Here is a 21,556-nt window from a genome sequence, read left to right as displayed (position 1 = left end):
AACCAGGCATTGACTGTTTGTACGGGGAAAAAAAAATTGATTGGCCATTTTAGGTATTTAACGGCTGGCATTTAAACTGAGAGACAGCTCAGGTTAAAGAATACTGTTTGCAAACATTAAAAAATACCATAAAAATCAAATATATGCAGCCTGAACATAGAGCTGTACCAAATCAAGTCTGCAAACAGAATCGAATTGCACCATTATAAATTCCTGATGGAGAACAAAGCTACAGCAATTTAAAGGCAATTTTCATATAAAAATTGATTCTCTTACTGCCTTTCCCATGATTCAAATTAAAGATATTATTTTTTCCAAAAAAGTAAAGTAAGTTCTTTATGACCATGAGTTTCGATGTTCAAGTTAAAAATTTTGGAATCTCATACATTAATGAGAAATGAGAGTTGACTTAAAAAAAAAAACAAACCCTCAAACTACTACTGCATACTATTAGGTTATCTAATATTTTTCACAGGTCAGTGTGAAAGAGATTAACCTTGCCATGACCTTGTTAGGTAAGTAATGCAATTCCATTCTGCAGAAAGACACGGGTTCCCAGAAGAAAAGTGGCTTTTCCAAGATCAAGTTGCTGGTTACCAAATCTGGGGCTCAACCCCAAGTTGTCTCACACACAATGCTTGTGCCAAAGAATAGTTTCATTTAAACCATTTTATTGAGAACCTAAGATCTGCTGGGTATTGTTCCAGCTCCTGGAAGTAGCGTTGCTACTATTTGTAAGTTCACACAAGAATATTTTAAGCAAAGGACTTTATCCTTTCTGTATAACTCCAAACACTGTCCTGTCCTTCCATTCTCAAAGATATTATCAGCCACCATTAGGAGTTAAAAATTAAACAGCATTTCCTTGTCTTCCTGAAGTTTTACTTAGATAAAAGTAAAATGGGAGGAAGGCAGAAAGAAGAGACAGAGGTAAGGAGATTGGAGGGATATTGTCTTATCTAGGTGAGAGTTCAGAAACCCAGACCACAACTGAGATGGAGAGGAGAGGAAGACTCAAGACTATTTTCAAGTTTACCTCAGTAGCTGAGCTGAGAAAGAAAAATCTAATGTGACTTCCAGTTTGCTGTTGGAGGACTGAGTAGACTTGTTAAATAGCACTGACCTCCTGTCAAATGTCCAACCAACTGGGATGTAAAGCTAAAGGTGAGTGACATAGAAACTAGGATTTTACCTTTATTACTGTTAAAACTGAGACTGGTGTAGAATGTGGGTTGCAACACAAGTGTCCTTCCCAATACTGAACCTTGGCATCAGAAAGACCTCTATCCCCTGCACTGATAACTGTCATGCCTTCCCCAGACTAAGGCAGACTTCACATACCACACATGCCCTAGGTCAAAGGTGGGTTAGGGGTGAGGAACATTCCAGAAGACTATCCTGCTGGGCTTCCTTCTAGTGTTAGCAAACCTCAGGGATGGGGAAATCTCGGGTTTGTGGCTTCTGCCATCCATTTCAGTGTTAAGTCCAAGATGGGGTTGTTTGGGGGCAACATTAATGAGTGCACTTTGGAGATGGCTGGTGAGCGGGTAGATCTGTAACATTCAGGCTCAGTAGAAATGATATAGAAACTGGCAACAGATAACAGTGGTCATAAACAAGCGTTCTCAGGATGAGAAATCTCAATGTTGACCAAGAAGAAAAGAGGGCTGATGGGAAGGAAGAAGAATGAGAAGAGGAAAGTCAGTCTGCCAAGGAGAATGAGAACATGTAGACGGGAGCTAAAAGGAAAACATGGGATCAAAAAAGGAAAGGACAAGGAATGAAAGGAAAAGAGGAAAGGAAAGGAAGGAAATGGAAAACAAAGGAAAGTTTTGAGAAGGAGCAGGAACATAAAAGACTGAGTAGAGTGATCTGAATTCACGATCTCTTTGTATCATAGTCTAGCTATGAGATTTTGCGGTGCGCACTTAGTATATACAGCTTCAAAGATGATGGCAGCCGGCAGTGATAATAAAATTTGAGGACATGGTTGCAAGGAAAAATCAAGCTGGACAAGGTTCAACCAAGTCATCTATTTCTGTAAATCTATTTTGGGGAGTAAGGCTAACACTAAAGAGACAATTAGATTCCTTTCTATAACTTTGCATCGTACATCTCTAACATCCTTGTTTTAATGAGAAGTTTTTTTAAAAAAAAAACCCTCTCAAACTAATATTACAGACATGGAGGCGGATACATATGCAAGAAACTTATTAAAACTGCCTAGATTTTAATAAATTTACCACCAGGTAGCAATCTCTCAATGTCGCCTCTTTCCAATTTGCATGTGTAACTGGCATCTCGTTAAAACATCATTAAGAAATTGAAAACCAGGAAGACACAAACAGAGCTAAAATGGGGGTGGTGATGTCGGAGGGAGGCGTGGAGGATGGGGGAGGCTGTGGGTAGCTGAATAGAGGACTTCTTGAGGAAGACACAGCAAGAAATCTAACTTGGTTATCCAAACCCAACCTGATTAACAGGTGATGGGAATCAGAATTTATATCGATGCTGTTTACAAATTGGCAATTATAAGACTTGTATGAAAACTTCATTTCCCTAGGAGGATGGGAAATTGCAATACAAACCACTGTCATTTCTTCTCAGCTACTCCATCATTTACTGTTCAGAAGAGCTTTTTCCTCCAAGGATTGAGAGGACAAGACACATGGATTCAGGCTCTTCTTTCATAGCCAGATTAACATTTGTTTTTATGGCTTGCATTTGCACTTAAATGGTTTTTTTAATATTATGAAAATAATATATAGCCTATATTTGAAAAATTTTAAAGGCAATGTAAAGATATATTGGGATAAACTATTATTTCTATATACGTGTATGCTGGTAGGAGAGTTTGAACTCAGGGCCTTGTACTCTTGCTTAGCTATTTTGCTTAGATTGATACTTGATCTAAGCTTGAACCACATCTCTGCTTCTGGTGTTTTGCTGATTAAATGGAAATCAAGTATCTTGGCTATATGGCTATATCTGCTTGGACTAGCTTCAAACAGGGATTCTAAGATCTTAGCCTCCTGAGTAGCTAGGATTAAATGTATGATCCACTAATGCCCTACTGGTATAACCAACCTTCTTTCCTTCCTTCCTTCCTTCCTTCCTTCCTTCCTTCCTTCCTTCCTTCCTTCTTCCTTATTTTCTTCTTTTTTCTGCTTGAACTTAGGGCCTGTGTGCTATCCCTGAGTTTTTTTGTCTCAAGGCTAGCACTCTACCACTTGAGTCACAGCTTTGTGGGGTTGACTGGAGATACCAGTCTCATAAATTGTAATGCTGCACTGGCTTTGAACTGTGGTCTACCAAGCTAGGATTTGTAGGTGTGAGTCACTAATGTCTGGCTAAACTATTCGTAATAGCAGAAGTAGATTAGTGAAAATATCTCACGTTTTGGAGCAAAGCAGGTATGAATTTGACTCTTGGGTGAGTTACTAGGGAACTAGTTTGTTCACTTGTGCAATGAGGATGTATTTTGGGGAGAATGAAATGAGACAGTGTTAATGATGTCCAGGCATTGTGTCTGGTTCAAGGTAGTGGATGATCTTTTTAGTTTTTAACCATTTCATTCCTTCCTTCTAAAAATTACTCCTCTTCAAATTCTTTACTCGCTTTGTGACCACTGACAAAACACAGACCCATAATAAGATCTTACATAATAAGTTCCCTATATATCTCTTGACTATCCCTCTGTAGAAATGTCAGATAGATGGAAATTGTGCATGTGCATTTTCATTGGTCTTCACGGGCTATACTGAAACATCCCAGTACTGCAGCTTCTTGGTGCTGAATTGAAGTTTATTTCTTGTCTAAAGTCTAGTATGGGGTGGGTATCACTCTGCTCCCCACAGTTATACAGGTACCCAGTCGCTGAGTGACTCTCTCTCCTCTAAGGCTCATGGACTTGCCTCCATTCCTCCAGGAAGACAAATGATGCTAATAACAGCCATTCCATTACTGTCTGGGCTAGAAGGTGATATGCATAGCACTTCTGTTTATATAAATAGTCCCACAGCTTTCTCAGGATGCAGGAAGAATAATGTTTGTCAATGATCCCCGAGAAAGAGGAGAACATGGGCTGGGCTCCACTTGTAGCCACAATACACAGAGATCCCAATTAAATAATCCAGAAAGGGCTGCAGTTGGCCTGTCTTGAGTCACCTGTGCATCCTTCAGGACCAGGGATTCCAGGGACTTGGGATGAGATCTTCTAGCCCCGGGCATGTGATCCAAGTGACAGAGGTTCTGTTCTTTGTGGGGAGGGAGAGATTTATGCTGAGTACTCCAGCCTGGCTTGCCATTGATTATCAGAGAAATAGCTGACACCAGCTGGTGGCCTGGAGGAAGCACATGAGCCAGGCACATGATCCTTATCACTAACAGACCTGGGCTGCACAGGGGGAATAATTCTGACTTGGGCTTAACCAAGTGCTAGATGAGAGACTTTCTATGGAGGCTGGATTCAAAGGGGGAGCTGGCTGTACAAATGTAGCAGCTACAGCAGGACAGAAAAAGGTCATATGTGCAGCAGGAGACCATCTCCCCATGCCACTGGATGAAATGATCAGCTGGAAAACTTTGGTCTCTCTCATTGTTAAAATGGGGCATCGTGCTATCCACACCACAGCCTTGTTGCATGCTCATGAGGTAAGACGTGTGAGGAGTTACAAAAATAAATCTGATGATTGCTAGTGTTCAGGCAGACTTCATGGGAGGGCAGGGTTTCTGAGACTGAGTAAAGGGTACAGGGTAGGCCTGCAAGAAAAGCCTGCGGGGACTCTTGGTAGTGGTGGGCAGGAGACTGAATGCAGCCTGTTATTCCAGGAGGCAAAAGGGGTGCTTCTTAGGGACCTTCTTGGTCCACCGTGCTGGTCTTCTCATCTCTTTTGGTTCTACTCAAGATAAGAATTTGGAATCCAGGCTGGGAGTTTGGCCCAGTGGTAGAGTGTTTGCCTAGCATGCACGAAGACCCGAATTCAATTCCTCGGTACCACATCCATAGAAAAAAGCCAAAACTGGTACTGCGACTCAAATGGTAGAGCTCCAGCCTTGAGAAAACCCAAAGACAGTGCCCAGATCCTGAGTTCAAGGCCCAGGACTGGCCAAAAAAAGAAAAAAAAATAATTTGGAATCTAGGCCATGTGATTCTGCATTGTGTGCCACCATTCTCTGCTTTTCCATGGGTAGCTGGCTAGGCCAGTGCAAATTCTGAGGAAGATTTGTGTATTAAGGAGCAGGAATGCTTCCAGCCAGGATGCCGGGAGCTGGAGTATAAATTTGATTGAGTGGCCTCCTTCACCCCTCTCATCCTCATTCTTTCCTCTCCCTCCCTTTTCTTCCTCTTTTTTTTCATAAATATAACCTCACAGACCACACTCATTTTAGAAAAGTGAATGACCTTTCTATATAAGATGAATAATTCTCCTGGGTTCTGGGGCAGGGACTTGAACTCAGACTTTGGAACTGTGGGAGCTAGTTGGGACCAAATGGCTACAGAACTCAATGATCTCTTCTTTTATCTGCTTAGACTGGAGGCTCCTTGCAGTCCCTCTGTAAACTTGGCTCCTCATGGAGCATAACTATTGTCAGACACTGATGTCAGCACTCGAAGTACTTTAATCCACTCACAATATCCAGTATGTATTCTATTTCCTGAGTTCAGAGAGGGTGGAAGGCTTGCTCAGAACCACCCAGCAAGTGAGGGTGGTACTGTGATAAGAACTCAGGCCTCCTGCCACTAGGCTCTAATGGGTTTCTCTGCAAGAGTGCTTCTAGTCGGTGGTTTATAAAAAGGAAGAGATAGGCGCCAGGATAAAAGTATATGGGTTTGCCTCACAAGTTATATTTTTAAAAAATTCAGGTAACTTTGGCTCCAAATTCTCTCTCTCTCTCTCTCTCTCTCTCTCTCTCTCTCTCTCTCTCTCTCTCTCTCTCTCTCTCTCTCTCTCTCTTTTCTCTCCTTAATGTATTTGCAATTGGATATTAAACTTGAAAGATACCAGCAGAGCCACCTAAAAGCCTGAAAAGACTGACAAGGAAGAATTACATGGTTGAAAAAATGTTGTCAAGCTGTCTGGTGACAATGAAAACTAAAATCAGACTCAAAAGATGGCAAATGAGAGGGAGCAGCATTATGGCACATAAGTGTGGAAATCATAGGATCTGGGCTTCTACTCCAGAGATGGATCTCATGGCATGAGCTGTCCAATAGGCAGTCCAGCTTCTGAAGTGGGGGTGAGCTCCCAGTTTCTGAAGGTACACAGGGCTTCCTACCAGGCACCAAAGGGACGAGGGACCATGCCTAAAACTTTGATTAGATCACTCAGTGACTCCCAACCTATTGTTTAGACTCAAAACCAGAGCAATCACTTTATTAACTCATGTATTATATATTGCTTACTGTGTGCTGAACAATTATCATATTACCAGTGTATCAGCAGGATTCATTCTGACCTTAGCAGCCCCGTCAGATCAACCCAGAGCATGGTTTCATGCTTGAATCTTCTTAGCAGTATCTGTGATCCCGGGGCAGAGTGCGTTGTGCTGTGGACAGGATGTTCACATACTCCAGAGTTTGAATTTCTGTTTCTACCAAGTCAGTTTATTTCTGGGTGGTCTTTCTGTACCATGCTTTCCTGTTTCAAGATGTGAAACTTATATTTGTTCCTTGATTTGCCCTCAAACTCACTCATGACTGTAAGTGAACCATAACGGTTCACAAAGCTGGCCAGTATTGTGGCAACAAAAGTGTCCAATATCAGCATTTTCTGTTAATAAAAGTTTGACTCCTGCTAGGCACGGTGGCTCACGCCTATAATCCTAAATTCTAGCTACGGAGGAGGTTGACATCTGAGGATCAAGGTTCAAAGCCAGCCTGGGCAAAAAAGGACCTCAGACTCTTATCTCCAATTAACCTCTAGAAAACAGGAAGTGGGGCTTGGCTCAAGGGTAGGGAGGTAGCCTTGTGCTGAAGAACTCAGGGACAGTACCCAGGCCCAGGGGTAGGGAGGCAGCCTTGAGCTGAAGAGCTCAAGGACAGCATCCAGGCCAATTTCAATCCCCATGACCCACAAAAATAGAAAAACAAAGTTTGACTCCTGTAAGCCAGGTCTTTCCCTACCAGACAATATGTTTTGAGTAGGGTCTGTTCTTCCTATCAGCATTCTGATTCTTTGTTTCCCCTTTCTGTCTTTGCTTTCTTCTGTGTCAAACTACTAGACAATTAGTCACATAGTCCATAAGCTCACCTAATTAGCCTACCAACAACCAATCAACCAACTATTCAGCCAGCCAACCAATTTAAAACCACTTGAAATGTTCTGTCAAATGCCCAAATAATCACCTGGGAAGAAAGGAGAAAAGAAGTGAAAGAAGAGTCAGACACCAGTGGCTCACACTGTAATTCTAGCTACTCAGGAGATTGAGATCTGAGAATCGCAGTTCGAAGCCAGGCAGGGCTGTCCCTGTGAGACTCTCATCTTTAATTAACCACTCAAAACCCACAAGTGGAGCTGTGGCTCAAAGTAGTAGAGTGCTAGTCTTGAGCAAAAAGGGCTTAGGGAACAATACCCTGGCTCTGAGTTCAAGCCCCATGACTATGAAAAGAAGTGAAAGAAGGAAGGAAACAGAGGAGACATAACTTCTTCATGAATACAGAATAATTTTGGCTCTAGACTCAGTCCTGCTTTCTGGTCTCTACTCAAATGGTTGATCCAAGTGTTTTCCAAAATCTACACCAAGAACCTTGCCCATGTCCCACAATCCTATGCTCATAGGATTCCTTTTCCAAATCTTCACTTCAATATCAGATAAGATGATTCCTCAATATCCTTATGAGGAAACTGAAGCTGGGAGAGGGAATGTTACTTGGTCAAGACCACATGGCTAATAGGGGCAAGCTGGGAATACGATTTGGCCATTTTAGCTGACACATTCTTCTGAATGGTCAGAACCTCTTTGATCTCTGGAAGTCTTGTGCCAACTTCTACTAGAACTTCACCAAGCAAGTATCATCTCAAATTGACTCCCTGATTGTAGAAATCTATGCTAGCCCTCTCTGTGTTCGGCCAACTTCCTACATAAAGAGGCCAGTAGGGAAAGGAGGGGCTGGCAGGAGGGCAGCTCGGAGTGGGAATGGTGTCCGCAGTGGTCACTTAGTTAGCATGGGGCCTTGGTGTGTGCATGTCAGAGACATGATCAGCTCTGCTGCCCAAGGGAAGACTCACAGAGGAAGTGAGCCAGGACCTTGCCACTGGGCCACATTAATGAGAGGATGGACTTGTAGGTTGGGTGGATTCCCAGGAAGAACGCCACATAGTAGTAAGCCACACAGAAGGCTCTGAATGCTAGGCAGGCCCAAGGCTTAGACTTAACCATGAAGATGCTCAGAAGCTGCAGAGTGTTTTTTAAGCAGGGTGCCAGGGTTGCAGTGGGTACCACATGCCTGCCTAGGCATGTGCCTTGCCTTTCTCTGTTACATTCATCTTCTTTCCTGGAACAGGTACTGGAGGTTTAATGAACTCATTACTCATTCCACTGTCAGGTGAGTCCAGTTGCAGCAGGAGGGTGGGTGGAGGGCTCGATCCTGCTGAGGTCATGCTGCTGCCATCTTGTCAGCAAGACTGCTTGCCCTGCCGCTGGCAGAAGCTCCCCAACCTGTTCTGTGGTGCCCTCACCTCCCACCTCTTCCAGATCCTATGCTTTGCTGCCTCTAGAGCTTGCCAGCATCCACTTCAATGGGCTTGATTGGAATCGTGTCTGCCGGAACTGACTACCATCTGTCTCCCAAGCAATTGCTTGGGTGAGTGACTCTGCATCTCTATCTTGCTGCTGGGCCTAGGAAGCTTGCATTTGTGCACTAGAAGAGCAGTCTCTTTGCATTTCTATTCCTGTCTGCCCTGGCCATCTGAATTCTTTTTTTCCTTCCCTTCTTCTTTGTACTTTGAATTTTTGACCAAGCTTTTTTTTTTTTCCTTTACCTTGAGATCCTCTTCTGAATGTCTGTCTTCTCATCTGGGTAGCCCTGATTGTTCATTTCTTGCCCTCTCTTCTGCCTTTCCCAGGAATTCTCTGGAAACAATGTCTATTTAATAGAAGGTGGGAAGGTTTGAAAACTCCCTTTGTAGAAGAGCATTCAGGTTACAAGGTCACCACTGAGTAGGCAGATGATCTCTGGGGTTGTTTTGTTGTTGTTTATTTTTTTGACTGATTCTGGGGCTTGAACTTAGGGTCTGGGCACTATCCTAGAACCTCATTATACTCAAGGCTAGCACTCTACCACTTGAGTCATAGTGCCACTTCCAGCTTTTTCAGAGTAGTTTACTGGAAGTGAGAGTCTCATGAACTTTCTTGCCTGAGCTGGCTTCGATCCACAGTCCTCAGATCTCAGCTTGCTGAGTAGCTATGGCTACAGGCATGAGCCAGTTGTACCTGCTCTTTGCATCAGACATAGACACTGTTAATTGTATCAGACCCATTTCTTCTCAAACCCTAAACCTCATGGTCCTCAAAATGGTCCACAAAGCCAACTTCCTGCCCAAGGTAAGACAGGAAATGGCTCAAGGACAAGGAACATTTTCTGCCTCATGGAGTCATGAGTTTTTTAAGGGTTCAAAAAGACCTCCGAGGTTCAACTGTTACTATTATCTCCTCCAGACAGGTAGAGAAGGGGGCAGAGCTTCACAATGGCCAAAGAAAGGTTTCATGACTAATTTAAGATTATTTAAGAAATCCAGGCACGGTGGCCCATACCTGTAATCCTACCTCCTCAGGAACCCAAGACCTGGAAGACTGTAGTATGAAGCCAACACAGGAGAAAGAGAATCTGAGAGTCTATCTCCAATGAACCAGCAGAAAGAAAAGTTGGAGGTGTTGCTCCACTGGTAGAGTGCCAGGCTTGAGCAAATAAAACCATCACGTTTAAGGCCCTTTGTTTTAGCCATTGTAGTAGAAAAAAAAATTAGAGGAAGTCAGAAGTCAGAATGAGTCTCAGGCTTCATGACTTGGAAATGAGGGCTTTTCTTTTTTTTAAATATATTTTTATTGTAATTAATACAAGGGTTACATTATATTTGCCAGATAGAAGGTGCATTAATCTACATACATTGATAGCCTTTCTCATGTCTTGGTCCCCATTCCCCCCACCCCCACCCCTCATCTTGTTTTCCCCCCTTCCCTATCCAATTTCAAATAACCAAATACAAATATATCCAATATATCAGATAACAAAGTGAGATACTGTAACAAATGAGATAACCAAGGGACAGCAAAAGAGATGAGAGATAACATAGTATATTAAGGATAACAATCACTCATTATATGGCTTTTGTTTCTATATCCTAGAGGTCCTTTCATTTAGCGTCATACTATATGGCCTTATGTATCTAGGTTTTGCTCTATTGTAAATCTCTGCAAGGAGAGCCCAAGGTTTCTACTGATTATGACAAATGAGGAAAATCATTGAGCCTAAGTTCCTTTGAGTCTGGCTTACTTCACTTAATATGATTTTTTTCCAAGTCTTTCCATTTCCTAACAAATGGGGCTATGTCATTCTTTCTGACAGCCACATAGAATTCCATTGTGTATAAATAACACATCTTGTTGATCCACTCATCAACTGAGGGACATCTGAGTTGGTTCCATATCTTTGCTATGGTAAATAGTGCTGCAATGAACATCATTGTGCTAGTGGATTTAGTATGTCCTTGTTTCTGGACAATTGGGTAAATGCCTAGTAGTGGAATTGCTGGGTCATAGGGGAGCTCTATGTTTAGTCTTTGGAGGAACTGCCATACTGTTTTCCATAGTGGTTGAACAAGTTTGCACTCCCACCAACAGTGTAGTAGTGATCCCTCCTGGCCACATCCCCTCCAGCATATGTTGTTATTAGTTTTCTTGATCCTGGCCATTCTAACTGGAGTGACGTGGAATCTTAGAGTTGTTTTGATTTGCATTTCTTTTATGACCAGAGATGTTGAGCATTTCTTCATGTGTCTATAGGCCATTTTTGTTTCTTCTTCAGAGAAGACTCTCTTTAAGTCTTTGGCCCATCTTTTAATGGGATGGTTGTTACTTGGGAGATTAGTTTTGGAGTGATTCAATTTTTTGACCTGTTGATATATTTTAGATATGAGGCCTTTGTCCGTTGTTTGGTTGGTGAAGATCTTCTCCCATTCTGTAGGCTTCCTAATTAATTTACTATCTATGTCCTTTGCCATAGAGAAGCTCTGCAGTTTAATGCAATCCTACTTATCCAGCCTTTCTCTGATTTGTTGTGATTCTTGGTCCTTATTAAGAAAGTTTCAACCTGTGTGCCAAGGAGACCTAGTGTATCTCCTATTCCTTCTTGTAAAGTTTTCAGTTTATCTGCTTTTACCTCCAGGTCTTTGATCAATTTGAATTTAATTCTAGTGCAGGGTGACAAAGAAGGATCCAACTTTAGTTGTCTGCAGGTGCTTAACCAGTTCTGCCAGCACCACTTGTTGAAGAGGCTGTCTTTCTTCCATTCTATTGTTTTGGCTGCCTTGTCAAAGATTATGTGGCCATAGGTCTGTGGTTTAATATCTGGGTCCTCACTTCTATTCCATTGGTCTTCAGGCCTGTTCTTGTGCCAGTACCAAGCTGTTTTGATAATTATAGCTCTGTAATAGAGTCTAAAGTTTAGTATTGAAATTCCTCCTATGCTGTTCTTTCTGCTAAGAAGTGTTTTTGCTATACAGGGTCTTTTATTATTCCATATGAAATTTTGGATTGAGGGCTTTTCTTATACATAAAGCAGTGCATGGCATGTATTGTGTCTTCATTCTTGTGTAGAAACACTAATGAACCAGAGAAAACTCTCTTCCTGTAGTATTCATACATTATTATTATTTATTTTTTTTTTACCAGAGTTAGTGTTTTCTGCTCTGTGTGCAGCTGTTTCTTTTTTCTTTCTTTCTGCAAAATGGCTGTCTATGGACTACATTTCTCAGCATCCTTTGCAAAGAAGCAGGAATGTGCAAGTAGGTTTTACTTCTGGATTGTTAGTGGAAGCACTGTATGTCACTTTAAGATGAAGGTGTGTAAGGACAGACCATGCCTTCTTTGCACACCAGAAGCCAAGATGCAGAGGGCTCTGAGGTGCCCAGGAATGGCAGAACCACAAGATGGAAGAAACCTGGGTTGGTGAGACATGTAGAAAGCCACCTGCCAATCAGAAGCATCAGCAACTCCATTAAAAAATATATTGTTGAGGGGCTGGGAGCGTGACCTAGTGGTAGAGTGCTTGCCTAGCATGAATGAAGCCCTGGGTTCAATTCCTCGGTATTACATACACCGAAAAAGCTGAAATTGGTCCTGCAGCTCAGGTGGTGGAGTGCTAGCCTTGAGAAAGCCTAAGGACATAACCCAGGACCTGAGTTTGAGCCCCAGGACAGGAAAAAAGTATATATATATATATATATATATATATATATATATATATATATATATACACACACACACACACACACACACACACACACACTGTTGGTTATAGGCTTCTTGTGTGGAATAGCCAACTTCATTTCTTAAGGTATTATCTTACTTATTGACATTTCATTGGCAAAGAGGCCGTGACAATTGACGGGCTCCTGAAATTTGAAAACAAATAAATGGCAAAGTTGGGTTTACCCATTCCTTCCTTAGCACAGCTCATGAAACTGTCTTTTCTGACCTATCTTTTCCTCTCACCATCTTTCCTTTGCTCATTATTTTTACTCATCAATGATCTTTTAAAAATATTTTAAGTAGTCAAATTTGTCAAAAATTACATTTATTTACAATATATAACATATTGTGTGCAAGCCAAACTTTGGTGTGTGTGTCTGTGTGTGTGTGTGTGTATGTGAGAGAGACAGAGACAGACAGACAGACAGATAGCAACAGAGAGGCGCACCAGAGTTTGAATTCAGGGCCTTGTATTTGCTAGGCATATGTTCTACCATTTGAACTATACTCCACTGCCTTTTGCTTTTATTTTTTTAGGTAGGGTTTCATGATTTTTGACTGTGCTGGCATTGAACTGTGATCTTTCTACTGATGCCTTTTGCACAACTGGCATTATAGGCATGTATCATCATGCTTGGCACAACCTGTTTTTTTGTATGTTCCTCAAATACAGTAGGTGTTATCCTAAATCAAGGCCTTCAGTACCTGCTGTACTCTCTTCTTGTAATGCTCTACATTGAAATCTTCTTAGTCTTTATCTTGTTTTATCTTATTTTGAGGAAGCAGGGACTACTTACACACTATACTTCACCAGAAATCACAGAATCCCTAACCATGATTTGACTGTAGATTTGATGACTTCTGTATCTTATTGTTCATTTGTTTTATTGAACTTTTCCTTTGACAAAATAATCATTGGCCCATTCTACTTAGTTAACAGTTTCTAACTTTAATCATGGATGTTGAGGCCGTGTGATATAAGAGGAAAAGTGTGGATTTCCTTGGTTGGCAAGCCTGAGTTTATATCATGGCCCTGATGTTTCTCAATATTTGACGTCTTTGAATGCCTTTCTCCCAGACAGAATTCATATACTTACTTTGAAGACTCAATGTGAAGACAGAAGAAGATAATGTATGAGGCAGATAACCCAAAGCCTGCATTCAGAGTCAGCTTAGATATTTTTCCCCCCTCAACAAAGACAGCAACATTTGTCCTGAGAGTTCTACCTTCATTCCAGACTGTAGAAAGAGAAAAAAAAATACAAATTTAGAGGAAAATACCAAAGATTCTGAAAAGTACTCAATTCGTCCTTAACTCCTCTCCTGGAGTTTGTTGGAAGGTTCTGTTTAAATGCTAGCCAGTGTCCAGACCTCATCGCAATTACTGTGCTGAAAGCAAACAGACTTCAGCATTTTAGGGTTTTTTATTTCCCATCTCATTCCCTCCACCCTCCTACAAAGCACAAATGTCATGGACAAGGGGCAAACTCATTATAGCTAGGTTTCTATCTGTCTGGTCCAGATGCACGCAGTAAAATGTGAGGCTAGTTCCAATGGCCAACATCCAGGACTGTGACTAATGCATGTAAAACACACACAGCACTCCTTTCTTGCAGCATCTGGACCAAGAAGCAAAAGTTAGCTGCAGAGAAATTCTAGGAAAACTCTCCAAAGTCTTCATTGCTTTTTGTGTTCAGAGGCAGTGATTCTGGTTTAAATTAAATCCCTAAGTTGGGATGGATTTTTCTTTTTCTTTCTCTTTTCTTTTTTTTTTGTACTGGTTCTGAGGCATGGGCACAGTCCTTGAGCTTTTTTTTTTTACTTAAAGACTAATACTCTACCACTTGAGCCACATTTCTATTTCTGGCTTTTTGGTGTTTTTGGTGTTTAATTGGAGGTAAGAGTCAGTCTTGAGGACTTTCTTTCCTGGGGTGGCTTTGAACTGCAGTCTTCAGATTTCAGCCTTTGGAATAGCTAGGCTTTGAGGCAATAAGACCTCACTGCCTATTGTCCTTTTTTAAAAAAAAAAAAAATATATATATATATATATATAGTCATTGCTATTCTGCTAATGCCCATTGATCCTGACCATGAGGTTTATTCTATTATTTTTTAAAATATTGATGAAGGTAGAGTAGATTGTGTTCTGATAACAAATAAGCTCAAATTCTCAGAGGCTTAAAAGTAATTAGGATTTAATTTGTGTTCCTGCTACATGTCTGTTGCAGATTGTTGGGAAGAGGGTGAAGGTGGTGGAGTTGGAGGGTGGGAATCACTCAGTCACAGGTCAGTAGAACAGCTGCCATTGCAAATACTTCCAGTTGCTGAGAAAGAAGAATCTCAGTGATAATTAACTGCCTCACTCAGAAGTGACACATGGCGCCTTCCACTTGGAATGCGTTGGCCACAGCTAGTCATATTTTTCCATCATCTTAACCAGGAGGGCAGAACCTGCAATCTTAACTGTATGATCACATTGAGACAGATCAAAATATCTGTCCACAGCATCTTATTTCAGTTCTTCACGCTTCCTGGACTGGTTGACAAGTCTAGGTGATTTAGATCTCTTCATGAAGAGAAAACATTCCATTCTCTTTGCTCCATGGCTGAGATCCCTAACTCAGCTCTGGCTTCCCAATGTCTCATCTGATTGTTATATTGGATTCCAAGAGCATAGATGCCTCTGGCTTTATCTTTCTTGCAATCTAGCCTAATTTTAGCCTGAATTTGTGCAGAGAAGAGGATAAAGGATATTTGGTTTATTTGTTTCAAGGAACAACGACAAAATGGTTCAGGGACACTTCTGAAGCTGTAATTCTAGTATTCTATTATTATTCTCATCCATAAAGCTGCAAACTCACACCTCCTGTAGGGGGGGTGCAACCCAGGTGCTTAATTAGCAAAACAAATTAACCTCTAAGGAGCTAGAATCCACAGTTGCTGGGCAACTTCCTGTGTGACCTGCCACTCAGCCAGTGGGAGGGACACTGGGGTATCTGGGCCTTCCATGCTGGTGCTGCTGGGTTCTTTTATGACTCGCTGCCTTCAGCTGGCTCTGCTATCCTGTGACTAGAAATGTCTCCCAGGCCCTCCTGATCAATTCACCCATTCTCCCTCCAGGGGCCAATCTTATTCTATCCCAACAGACAAACACACAAAGGCAAAATCTTCTAGTCACTTCACTCAACAAAATTATAACCCTCATTCTTATGATCACAGGTTTGTCCAGTTGACAAAGCACATTCATCAACAGTGGTCTATTGCATTTTTTCCTGGCACCCTCAGAAGGGAGTTGTAATTATCGCCCACCTTGGCAGATGCAGACATGGAGGCTCTGGAGTCTGAATGGTCAATAGGCAGCATGGTTGAGGCTGGAAGTCAAGGACTAGTTTCTTTTTCACTCTGTGGGGACCAGAATGATTTGGGGATGGACTGTTTATAGAGAAGGATAAAAAAAAAAAGCTGTTAGAGGGTGGGTCATATTCAGACTCAGTTTCCCTAAAAGTTCTGGGCCTGGCTGGGAATCTATGGCCAGACTGGGAATCACACAGGCTAAAAGATAATCAGGTCTGTTCCCTGTCTGCTCCCATCAGCAACAATAGGCCAATTAAGGCAATTACTGCCGGTTTATATAACAGGACATAGGGATCACAGCGCTCAACTCTTAGAAAATCTCCTATAAAGGCGCTAATAATGCATTAATGTATTAATCTCCCTAATCCTGTCAAATTAGCACAGACTTGCTTGGTGGAGCTGACAGTGGCTCTCTGCTGTCCTTATTGTGGAAGCCACATTGCCTGCGAGGCCCCAGGCCCTGGATCCTCTCCAGCCCCTTCTTCAACAACACAGGATAGAATGGGGGAACCCCACCACTGGCAGGCTAGAAAGATAAATTCCTTTTTAGAAAGGTGATGATGTATTTCATAGTCTCATGCCTTGAGGCTTCCTCAGAGAGGACAAAAGCCAGATGAGGTCAGGTTTATGCTGGGCTGTCAGCTTTCTCCACTGTGTGGTCTTGGGCTACTTTGTTTAGCATATCTGAGTTTCCTCACCATTATCTGTAATATATGGGTGGAAGTACTTTACTCTAGAGTGGCAGGAATATTTCATAGTAGCAGAAAAATAGTTGGTATATAGAGGGCATTTGGTAGATCTCCATTCCTTTTCCCATCTGTAAAATGGGAGTAAGTGCTTTTACCAAGAGAATTAAATGAGAACCTGTGCACCAATTTCCTGGTACCCAGTAGGGCTTAAGGAAATTTATAGTTCTTTTCCATCTGCCCTCTTGTTCCTTCCCTCCTTCCCTCCCTCCCTCCCTCTCTCCCTGTCTTACCTGTCCTTCATACCCTCTTTTTCTCTTGAATTTCAAGAAAGCTTAATACAAGTATTTTAGAGTAGGCAGAGGTGGGGGTACAGAAACCTACAGGAACAGGGACTTAAGGCCAATTGCCTATAAGGGCCTGGGCAATTTTGGTGTTAGAAAGCTATGAAAGACAGCAAGACTGAACTAATCCATAGGGTGGGTCGGAGGGTGAAGACAGGGAGGAGGGGAGGGAGAGGATTATTACCTTCTAAGCATTTATGCTTTTTGTTTTGCTCTGAAAATGTAGATACAAAGAATCCTTGCTGGGATATTCCGATACAGAATACTAAAGTTTGGCTGGCTCCTGGGATGGACATAAAGGGAAAAGGTTTTTTTTTTTTTTTTCCTCCCTGGGATCCTTCCTAGGGCATTGTGAGATGTAAAATCTTTCCACAAAGACCACGTGTTATGCCTAGTGGTAGAGTGTTTGCCTAGCATACACGAAGACCCGGGTTTTATACCTTGGTACCACCTACACAGAAAATCTGGATGTGGTGCTGTGGCTCAAGTGGTAGAGTACTAGCTTTGAGAAAGTTCAAGGACAGTGCACAGGCCCTGAGTTTAAGCCCCAAGATGGGCAAAAAAAAGTCTTTCAACAAATTAGTTCACATCCTCCCTTCCACATGTGGAGCACCAAGTCCCACACCCTATGAGGGGACTCACTGGTGATTCTTATCAAGAGAATGTGAGAGACTTGGTGGCATCAGAGGTGTAGGTCGTAAGAAGTATTTGGAGCCAGTTTGTATGGCAAACCCACAGCTAGCATTATACTTAATGGCGAAAAGCTAAAGCCATTTCCTCTAAAATCAGTAATGAGACAAGGATGCCCACTATCTCCACTCCTCTTTAACATAGTATTAGAATGCCAGAGCCAGAGCAATAAGGCAAGAAGCAAGCATAAAGGGGATCCAAACAGGGAAAGAGGAAGTGAAACTTTCCCTCTTTGCAGGTGACATGATTTAAAGAACCCTATAGACTCCACTCCGAAGCTGCTTGAGCTTGGAAAGGTAGCAGGCTATAAAATTAACCCTCAAAAATCAACTCCCTAAACATAGAGCTCCCCTATGACCCAGCAATTCCACTACTTGGCATTTACCCAACCATCCAGAAACAAGGGCATACTAAATCCACTAGCACAACAATGTTCATTGTAGCACTATTCACCATAGCAAAGATATGGAACCAACCTAGATGTCCCTCAGTTGATGAGTGGATCAACAAGTTGTGGTATTTGTTCACAGTGGAATTCTATGCTGCTGTCAGAAAGAATGACATCGCCCCATTTGTTAGGAAATGGAAAGACTTAGAAAAAATCATATTAAGTGAAGTAAGCCAGACTCAAAGGAACTTAGGCTCAATGGTTTCCCTCATTCGTCATAATCAGTAGAAACCTTGGGCTCTACTAGCAGAGATTTGCAATAGAGCAAAATCTTGATACATAAGGCCATATAGTATGAAGCTAATTGAAAGGACCTCCAGGATATTGAAACAAAAGCCATATAATGAATGATTGTTGTCCTTAATGTACTATGTTGTCTCTCATCTCCTTTGCTGTCCCTTGGTTATCTCATATTGTTATAGTATCTCACTTTGTTATCTGATATATTGAATTTATTTGTATTTGGTTATTTGAAATTTGATAGGGAAGGGGGAAAACCAAGACGGGTGGGGGTGTGGGGGGAAGGGAAATGGGTACCAAGACATGTGAAAGGGTATCAATGTATGTGAATTAATGCACCTTCTATCTGGCAAATATCATGTAACCCTTTTACTAATTACAATAAAAAATGCAAAAAAAAATCAACTCCCTTCCTATATGCCAACAGTGAGAGGAACAAGGCAACAATCAGGAAAGCGACTCCTTTTGCAATAGCCTCAGAGAAAATAAAGTACCTAGGAATTATCTTAACTAAGAAAGTAAGGGACCTTTTTCATGAAAACTTTAAAACCCTGAAAAAGGAAATTAAAGCAGAACTGAAGAAATGGAAAAACCTCCCATGCTCCTAGATTGAAAATATTAATGTCGTGAAAATGGCAATCTTGCTAAGGGCTATCTACAAATTCAATGCAATACCCATCAATATCCCAATGTCATTCTTTAAAGAAATAGAAGAGGCAATCCAAAAAGGACCCCGTATAGCAAAAACACTTCTTAGCAGAAAGAACAGCATAGGAGGAATTTCAATACTAAACTTTAGACTCTATTACAGAGCTATAATTATCAAAACAGCTTGGTACTGGCACAAGAACAGGCCTGAAGACCAATGGAATAGAAGTGAGGACCCAGATATTAAACCACAGACCTATGGCCACATAATCTTTGACAAGGCAGCCAAAACAATAGAATGGAAGAAAGACAGCCTCTTCAACAAGTGGTGCTGGCAGAACTGGTTAAGCACCTGCAGACAACTAAAGTTGGATCCTTCTTTGTCACCCTGCACTAGAATTAAATTCAAATTGATCAAAGACCTGGAGGTAAAAGCAGATAAACTGAAAACTTTACAAGAAGGAATAGGAGATACACTAGGTCTCCTTGGCACACAGGTTGAAACTTTCTTAATAAGGACCAAGAATCACAACAAATCAGAGAAAGGCTGGATAAGTAGGATTGCATTAAACTGCAGAGCTTCTCTATGGCAAAGGACATAGATAGTAAATTAATTAGGAAGCCTACAGAATGGGAGAAGATCTTCACCAACCAAACAACGGACAAAGGCCTCATATCTAAAATATATCAACAGGTCAAAAAATTGAATCACTCCAAAACTAATCTCCCAAGTAACAACCATCCCATTAAAAGATGGGCCAAAGACTTAAAGAGAGTCTTCTCTGAAGAAGAAACAAAAATGGCCTATAGACACATGAAGAAATGCTCAACATCTCTGGTCATAAAAGAAATGCAAATCAAAACAACTCTAAGATTCCACGTCACTCCAGTTAGAATGGCCAGGATCAAGAAAACTAATAACAACATATGCTGGAGGGGATGTGGCCAGGAGGGATCACTACTACACTGTTGGTGGGAGTGCAAACTTGTTCAACCACTATGGAAAACAGTATGGCAGTTCCTCAAAAGACTAAACATAGAACTCCCCTATGACCCAGCAATTCCACTACTCGGCATTTACCCAATTGTCCAGAAACAAGGACATACTAAACCCACTAGCACAACAATGTTCATTGCAGCACTATTTACAATAGCAAAGCTATGGAACCAACCCAGATTCCCCTCAGTTGATGATTGCATCAACAAGATGTGTTATTTATACACAATGGAATTCTATGTGGCTGTCAGAAAGAACGACATTGTCCCATTTGTAAGGAAATGGAAAGACTTGGAAAAAATCATATTAAGTGAAATAAGCCAGACTCAATGGTTTCCCTCATTTGTCATAATCAGTTGAAACCTTGGGCTCTCCTTGCAGAGATTTACAATAGAGCAAAACCTAGATACATAAGGCTATATAGGATGAGGCTAAATGGATATAGAAACCAAAGCCATATAATGAGTGATTGTTACCCTTAATGTACTATGTTATCTCTCATCTCTTTTGCTGTCCCTTGGTTATCTCATATTGTTTCAGTATTTTACCTTGTTATCTGATATATTGTATATATGTTTATTTGGTTATTTGAAATAGGAAATGGAAGGGGGGAAAACAAGATGAGGGGTGGGGGCAGGGGAGGGAAATGGGGACCAAAACATGAGAAAACGTATCAATGTTTGTGAAGTTATGCACCTTTTATCTGGTGAATATAATGTAACCCTTCTATTAATTACAATAAAAATTATATGAAAAAAGAAGTATTTGGAGCCGGGGTGGCTCACACCTATAATACTAGCCAAAAAGCTGAGATCTAAGGATCGTGGTTTAAAGCTAGCCTGGGCTGAAAAGTCTCCATGAGACTCTTATCTCCAATTAACCACCCCCCCCCCAAAATAAAAAAGTATTGCTGTGGTTCAAAGTGCCACTGTGGCATTAGCCTTGAATAAAAAGGAAGAGTGCCCAGGCCCTGAGTTCAAGCCCCATGAGTAAGAAAAGTGTTTGGATTCCCCTTGATTGTCACTAGAGCACCCATACTGGAGAAAGCGGCTATTATGCCATGAATATACTCAAGCTGTTGCTCACAGAAGCCCTTGTGGCCTCCAGTTGCAGGCTTCTGCCAGTGATCACTTGAGTGCAGCCTCTTGGAAGCAGATCCTCCATCTCAGTGTAACCTTTACATGACTACAGACAACCTCTTGTGTACATCCTTCTGGGAATCTCCAAACCCAAACCACCTCCCTAAGCTATTTCTGGTCTTGAACCCCATGAACTATGAGTTAATAAAATCTTGCTTGCATTTCAAGCCACTTAGTTTTTGGGTATAATCTGCTTCTCAACAAATAATAGCTAGGTAACATCATCAACAATGAGAATGTAATTTGGTATCTCAATTAGTAAGGCTCAGTGTGTGTGAAAATAAAAATAGTCTAATTTGTTCACGTGTTCAGTTCTCATTTATGAAAGCTGTATAGACAGGTATAGGTAAGCAGAAGTGGACAAATGACAGACCCTGTCTTAAGAGGTCTAAGCCAAGAGAGAGTAGACAGCAACAATGTCAATGTAGGGTATTGATGGACCAAAGAGCTTAGGGTGTGTTATGAAGGATATGGAGACTCAAGTCAGCCTTGATGCCAGAAAAGACTTCCTAGGGGCAGCAACAGCTTTTGTGAGACTC

The sequence above is a fragment of the Megascapheus bottae genome, chromosome 3, assembly GCF_031878675.1.
Source record: "Megascapheus bottae isolate mThoBot1 chromosome 3, mThoBot2.hap1, whole genome shotgun sequence".
NCBI classification, from domain to species: domain Eukaryota; kingdom Metazoa; phylum Chordata; class Mammalia; order Rodentia; family Geomyidae; genus Megascapheus; species Megascapheus bottae.
The sequence above is the reverse complement of the archived record's forward strand: the minus strand, read 5'-3'. Positions refer to the sequence as shown.